This window comes from Dama dama, unplaced genomic scaffold (genome assembly GCF_033118175.1).
Source record: "Dama dama isolate Ldn47 unplaced genomic scaffold, ASM3311817v1 ptg000088l, whole genome shotgun sequence".
Taxonomy (NCBI): Eukaryota; Metazoa; Chordata; class Mammalia; order Artiodactyla; family Cervidae; genus Dama; species Dama dama.
Window position 1 is genome coordinate 2,827,114 of NW_026870905.1, and position 7,906 is coordinate 2,835,019.

Sequence of the window (7,906 nt, forward strand, 5' to 3'; positions counted from 1 at the left end):
CATGTATTTCACACGTTTTGAAACTATTCATACTTTTTACACCTTTTCAGGCTATTCATGATTTTGAACACCATTTCAAGCTCCTCCTATTTTGCAGATCGTTTCATTCTCCTCATATTTTTGACACCTTTTGAAGCTCTTCATATTTTTCACTACTTTTGAAGCTCTTCATAATTTTCATATTTTTGAAGCTCTTCATATTCTCACACCTTTTCAGGCTCTTCATGTTTTTCAACACCGCTTCAAGCTCCTCCTATTTTTCAGACCGTTTCATGCTCCTCATATTTTTGACACCTTTTGAAGCTCTTCATATCTTTCAAATCTTTTCAGGCTCTTCATGTTTTTGAACACCTCTTCATGATCCTCCTATTTTTCAGACCGTTTCATGCTTTTCATATTTTTGACACCTTTTGAAGCTCTTCATATTTTTCACACCTTTTGAAGTTCTTCATATTTTTCACACGGTTTCAGGCTCTTCAAGATTCTCAACACCGCTTCATGCTCCTCCTATTTTTCAGACCGTTTAATCCTCCTCATGTATTTCACACCTTTTGAAGCTCTTCATATTTTTCACAACTTTTCACGCTCTTCATATTTTTGAACACCACTTCATTCTCCTTCTATTTTTCAGAGAGTTTCAAGCTCCTCATGTATTTCACACCTTTTGAAGCTCTTCATATTTTTCACAACTTTTCAGTCTCTTCATGTTTTTCCACAGAACTTCATGCATCTCATATTTTTCAGACCGTTTCATGCTCCTCATGTATTTCACACCTTTTGAAGCTTTTCATATTTTTCACACCTTTTCAGGCTCTTCATGTTTTTGATCACCGTTTCATGCTCCTCCTATTTTTCAGACCGTTTCATGCTCCTCATATTTTTGACACATTTTGAAGCTCTTCATATCTTTCAAATCTTTTCAGGCTCTTCATGTTTTTGAACACCGCTTCATGAACCTCCTATTTTTCAGACCATTTCATGCTTTTCATATTTTTGACACATTTTGAAGCTCTTCATATTTTTCACACCTTTTGAAGTTCTTCATATTTTTCACACGTTTTCAGGCTCTTCAAGTTCCTCAACACCGCTTCATGCTCCTCCTATTTTTCAGACCGTTTAATCCTCCTCATCTATTTCACACCTTTTGAGGCTCTTCATATTTTTCAAACCTTTTCAGGCTCTTCATGTTTTGAACACCGCTTCATGCTCCTCCTATTTTTCAGACCGTTTCATGCTCCTCAGTTTTTTGACACCTTTTGAGGCTCTTCATGTTTTTGAACCGCTTCATGCTCCTCCTATTTTTCAGACCGTTTCATGCTCCTCATATATTTGACACCTTTTGAAGCTTTTCATATTTTTCACACCTTTTCAGGCTCTTCATTTTTTTCAACACCATTTCATGCTCCTCCTATTTTTCACACCGTTTCATGCTCATCTAATTTTTGACACCTTTTGAAGCTCTTCATATTTTTCACACCTTTTGAAGCTCTTCATATTTTTCACACGTTTTCTGGCTCTTAAGGTTTTTCAACACCGCTTCATGCTGTTTCTATTTTTCAAACCGTTTCATGCTCCTCATATTTTTGACACGTTTTGAATCTCTTCATATTTTTCACACTTTTTCAGGCTCTTTATGTTTTTGAACACCGTTTCATGCTCCTCCTATTTTTCAGACCGTTTCATGCTCCTCATGTATTTGACACATATTTAAGCTCTTCATATTTTTCACACCTTTTAAGGCTCTTCATGTTTTTCAACACCACTTCATGCTCCTCCTATTTTCAGACCGTTTAATCCTCCTCATGTATTTCACACCTTTTGAAACTATTCATATTTTTCACACCTTTTCAGGCTATTCATGATTTTGGACACAATTTCAAGCTCCTCCTATTTTGCAGATCGTTTCATTCTCCTCATATTTTTGACACCTTTTGAAGCTCTTCATAAGTTTCACACATTTTCAGGCTTTTCATTTTTTTCAACACCACTTCATGCTCCTCCTATTTTTCAGAGGGTTTCATGCTCATCTCATTTTGACACCTTTTGAAGCTCTTCATATTTTTCACACCATTTCAGGCTGTTCATGATTTTCAACACCGCTTCATGCTTCTACTATTTTTCAGACAGTTTCAGTCTCATCTCATTTTTGACACCTTTTGAAGCTCTTCATATTTTTCACAACGTTTGAAGCTCTTCATATATTTCATATTTTTGAAGCTCTTCATATTTTCACACGTATTCAGACTCTTCATGTTTTTCAACACCGCTTCATGCTCCTCATATTTTGACACGCTTTGCACCTTTTCCTATTTTTCACAGCTTTTCAGGCTCTTCATGTTTTTGAACACCGTTTCATAATCCTCCTATTTTTCAGACCATTTCATGCTCCTCATGTATTTCACACCTTTTGAAGCTCTTCATTTTTCCACACCCTTTCAGGCTCTTCATGTTTTTGATGACCGTTTCATGCTCCTCGTATTTTTCAGACCGTTTCATGGTCCTCATATTTTTGACACCGTTTGAAGCTCTTCATATTTTTCACACATTTTCAGCCTCTTCATGTTTTTCAACACCGCTTCATGCTCCTCCTATTTTTCTGACCATTTCATGCACCTCATATTTTTCACACCTTTTGAAGCCCTTCATTTTTTTCACACCTTTTCAGGCTCTTCATGTTTTTAAACACCGCTTAATGCTCCTCCTATTTTTCAGACCGTTTCATGCTCCTCATATTTTTGACACCTTTTGAAGCTCTTCATATTTTTCACACCTTTTGAACTTCTTCATATTTTTCACACGTTTTCAGGCTCTTCATCTTTTTCAACACCACTTCATGCTTCTCCTATTTTTCAGAACGTTTCAGGCTCCTCATATTTTTGACACCTTTTGAAGCTCTTCATATTTTTCACACCTTTTCAGGCTCTTCATGTTTTTGAACACTGCATCATGTTCCTCCTATTTTTCAGACCGTTTCCTGCTCCTCATTATTTTGACACCTTTTGAAGGTTTTCATATTTTTCACACATTTTCAGGCTCTTCATGTGTTTGAACACCGCTTCATGTTCCTCCTATTTTTGAGACCGTTTAATGCTCCTCATATTTTTGACACCTTTTGAATTTCTTCATATTTTTCACACCTTTTCAGGCTCTTCATGTTTTTGAACACCGTTTCATGCTGCTCCTATTTTTCAGACCGTTTATTGCTCCTCATATTTTTGACACCTTTTGAAGCTCTTCATATTTTTCACACCTTTTCAGGCTGTTCATGGTTTTCAACACCGCTTCTTGCTCCTCCTAATTTTCAGACCGTTTCATGCTCCTCATATTTTTGACATGTTTTGAAGCTCTTCATATTTTTCACCACGTTTCAGGTACTTCATGTTTTTGAACACCGTTTCATGCTCCTGCTATTTTTCAAACCGTTTCAAGCTCCTCATATTTTTCACACCTTTTGAGGCTCTTCATATTTTCACACCTTTTCAGGCTCTTCATGTTTTTGAACACCGCTTCATGCTCCTTCTATTTTTCAGAGAGTTTCATGCTCCTCATGTATTTCTCACCTTTTGAAGCTCTTCATATTTTGCACACCTTTCCAGGCTCTTCATATTTTTCAACACCGCTTCATGCTCCACCTATTTTTCAGACCGTTTCATGCTCCTCATATTTTTGACACCTTTTGAAGCTTTTCATATTTTTCACACCTTTTCAGGCTCTTCATTTTTTTCAACACTACTTCTTGCTCCTCCAATTTTTCAGACCGTTTCATGCTCATCTAATTTTTGACACCTGTTGAAGCTTTTCTTATTTTTCACACCTTCTGAAGCTCTTCATATTTTTCACACTTTTTCAGGCTCTTCATGTTTTTCAACACCACTTCATGCTTCTCCTATTTTTCAGCCCGTTTCATGCTCCTCAGGTTTTTCACACCTTTTGAAGCTCGTCATATTTTTCACACCTTTTCAGGCTCTTCATGTTTTTGATCACCGTTTCTTGCTCCTCCTATTTTTCAGACCGTTTCATGCTCCTCATATTTTTGACACCTTTTGAAGCTCTTCATAATTTTCACACCCTTTCAGGCTCTTCATGTTTCTCAACACCACTTCATGCTCCTCCTATTTTTCAGACCGTTTCATGCTCCTCATATTTTTGACATCTTTAGAAACTCTTCATATCTTTCACACCTTTTCAGACTCTTCATGTTTTTCAACACAGCTTCATGATCCTCCTATTTTTCAGACCGTTTCATTCTCCTCATATTTTTGACACCTTTTGAAGCTCTTCATATATTTCACACCTTTTCAGGCTCTTCATTTTTTTCAACACCACTTCATGCTCCTCCTATATTTCAGACCGTTTCATGCTCATCTCAGTTTTGACACCTTTTGAAGCTCTTCATATTTTTCACAAGTTCTCAGGCTCCTCATGATTTTCAACACCGCTTCATGCTCCTCCTATTTTTCAGACCGTTTCATGCACCTCATATTTTTGACACCTTTTGAAGCTCTTCATATTTTTCACACCTTTTCAGGCTCTTCATATTTTTGAACACCGCTTCTAGCTCCTCCTATTTTTCAGACCGTTTCATGCTCCTTGTAATTTTGACACCTTTTGAAGCTCTTCATATTTTTCACACCTTTTCAGGCTCTTCATGTTTTTCAACACCGCTTCATGCTCCTCCTATTTTTCAGACTGTTACATGCTCCTCATATTTTTGACACCTTTTGAAGCTCTTCATATTTTTCACACCTTTTCAGGCTCTTCATGTTTTTCATCACCGCTTCATGCACCTCCTATTTTTCAGACCGTTTCATGCTCCTCATATTTTTGACACCTTTTGAAGCTTTTCATATTTTTCACACCTTTTCAGGCTCTTCATTTTTTTCAACACTACTTCTTGCTCCTCCACATTTTCAGACCGTTTCATACTCATCTAATTTTTGACACCTTTTGAAGCTTTTCATATTTTTCACACCTTTTGAAGCTCTTCATATTTTCACACCTTTTCAGGCTCTTCATGTTTTTGAACACCGCTTCATGCTCCTTCTATTTTTCAGAGAGTTTCATGCTCCTCATGTATTTCTCACCTTTTGAAGCTCTTCATATTTTTCACACCTTTTCAGGCTCTTGATATTTTTCCACACCACTTCATGCTTCCCCTATTTTTCAGCCCGTTTCATGCTCCTCATGTATTTCACACCTTTTGAAGCTCTTCATATTTTTCACACCTTTTCAGGCTCTTCACGTTTTGATCACCATTTCATGCTCCTTTATTTTTCTGACCGTTTCATGCTCATCTCATTTTTGACAGCTTTTGAAGCACTTCATATATTTCACACCTTTTGAAGCTCTTCATATTTTGCACACCTTTCCAGGCTCTTCATATTTTTCAACACCGCTTCATGCTCCACCTATTTTTCAGACCGTTTCATGCTCCTCATATTTTTGACACCTTTTGAAGCTTTTCATATTTTTCACACCTTTTCAGGCTCTTCATTTTTTTCAACATTACTTCTTGCTCCTCCAATTTTTCAGACCGTTTCATGCTCATCTAATTTTTGACACCTGTTGAAGCTTTTCATATATTTCTCACCTTCTGAAGCTCTTCATATTTTTCACACTTTTTCAGGGTCTTCATGTTTTTCAACACCACTTCATGCTTCTCCTATTTTACAGCCCGTTTCATGCTCCTCATGTTTTTGACACCTTTTGAAGCTCGTCATATTTTTCACACCTTTTCAGGCTCTTCCTGTTTTTGATCACTGTTTCTTGCTCCTCCTATTTTTCAGACCGTTTCATGCTCCTCATATTTTTGACACCTTTTGAAGCTCTTCATAATTTTCACACCCTTTCAGCCTCTTCATGTTTCTCAACACTTCATGCTCCTCCTATTTTTCAGACCGTTTCATGCTCCTCATATTTTTGACATCTTTAGAAACTCTTCATATCTTTCACACCTTTTCAGACTCTTCATGTTTTTCAACACAGCTTCATGATCCTCCTATTTTTCAGACCGTTTCATTCTCCTCATATTTTTGACACCTTTTGAAGCTCTTCATATATTTCACACCTTTTCAGGCTCTTCATTTTTTTCAACACCACTTCATGCTCCTCGTATATTTCAGACCGTTTCATGCTCATCTCATTTTTGACACCTTTTGAAGCTCTTCATATTTTTCACAAGTTCACAGGCTCCTCATGTTTTTCAACACCGCTTCATGCTCCTCCTAATTTTCAGACCGGTTCATGCTTCTCATATTTTTGACACCTTTTGTAGCTCTTCATATTTTTCACACCTTTTCAGGCTCTTCATGTTTTTGAGCAAAGCTTCATGTTCCTCCTATTTTTCAGACCGTTTCATGCTCCTCATGTATTTCACACCATTTGAAGCTCTTCATGTTTTTCACACCTTTTCAGTCTCTTCATGTCTTTGAACACCATTTCATGCTCCTCCTATTTTTCAGACCGTTTCATGCTCCTCATAATTTTGACACCTTTTGAAGCTCTTCATATTTTTCACACCATTTCAGGCTCTATATTTTTGAACACCGCTTCATGCTCCTCCTATTTTTCCGACCGTTTCATGCTTCTCATATTTTTCACACCTTTTGAAGCTCTTCATATTTTTCACACCTTTTCAGGCTCTCCATGTTTTTGAACACCGCTTCATGCTCCTCGTATTTTTCAGACTGTTTCATGCTCCTCATATTTTTGACAATTTTGGAAGCTGTTCATATTTTTCACACCTTTTCAGGCTCTTCATGTTTTTCAACACCGCTTCATGCTCCTCCTATTTTTCAGGCCTTTTCATGCTCCTCAAAATTTTGAAAGCTTTTGAAGCTGCTCCTATTTTCACACCTTTTGAAGCTCTTCATTTTTTTCACACTTTTTCAGGCTCTTCATGTTTTTCAACACTGTTTCATGCTCCTCCTATTTTTCCGACCATTTCATATTCGTCCTATTTTTCAGACCATTTCATGCTCCTCATATTTTTGACAATTTTGGAAGCTCTTCATATTTTTCACACCTTTTCTGGCTGTTCATCTTTTTCAAGACCGCTTCATGCTCCTCCTATTTTTCAGACAGTTTCATGCTCCTCCTATTTTTCAGACTGTTTCATGCACCTCTTATTATTGACACCTTTTGAAGCTCTTCATATTTTTCACACCTTTTCAGGCTCTTCATGTTTTTCAACACCGCTTCTTGCTCCTCCTATTTTTGAGACCGTTTCATGCTCCTCATATTTTTGACACCTTTTGAAGCTCTTCATATTTTTCACACGATTTTACGTTCTTCATGTTTTTCATCACCGCTTCACGCTCCTCCTATTTTTGAGACGGTTTTACGCTCCACATATTTTTGACAACTTTTGGAGCTCTTCATATTTTTCACACCTTTTCAGGCTCTTCATGTTTTTGAACACCGCTTCATGCTCCTCCTATTTTTCAGACCGTTTCATGCTCCTCATATTTTTCACAGCTTTTGAAGCTCTTCATATTTTTCACACCTTTTCAGGCTCTTTATGTTTTTGAAAACCACTTCAAGCTCCTCGTATATTTCAGACATTTTCATGCTGCTCATAATTTTGACACCTTTTCAAGCTCTTCATATTTTTCACACATTTTGAAGCTCTTCATATTTTTCACACCTTCTTAGGGTCTTCATGTATTTGAGCACAGCTTCATGCTTCTCCTGTTTTTAAGACCATTTCATGCTCCTCATATTTTTGACACCTTTTGAAGCTTTTCATATTTTTCACACCTTTTCAGGCTCTTCATTTTTTTCAACACTACTTCTTGCTCCTCCAAATTTTCAGACCGTTTCATACTCATCTAATTTTTGACACCTTTTGAAGCTCTTCATATTTTTCACACCTTTTGAAGCTCTTCATATTTTCACACCTTTTCAG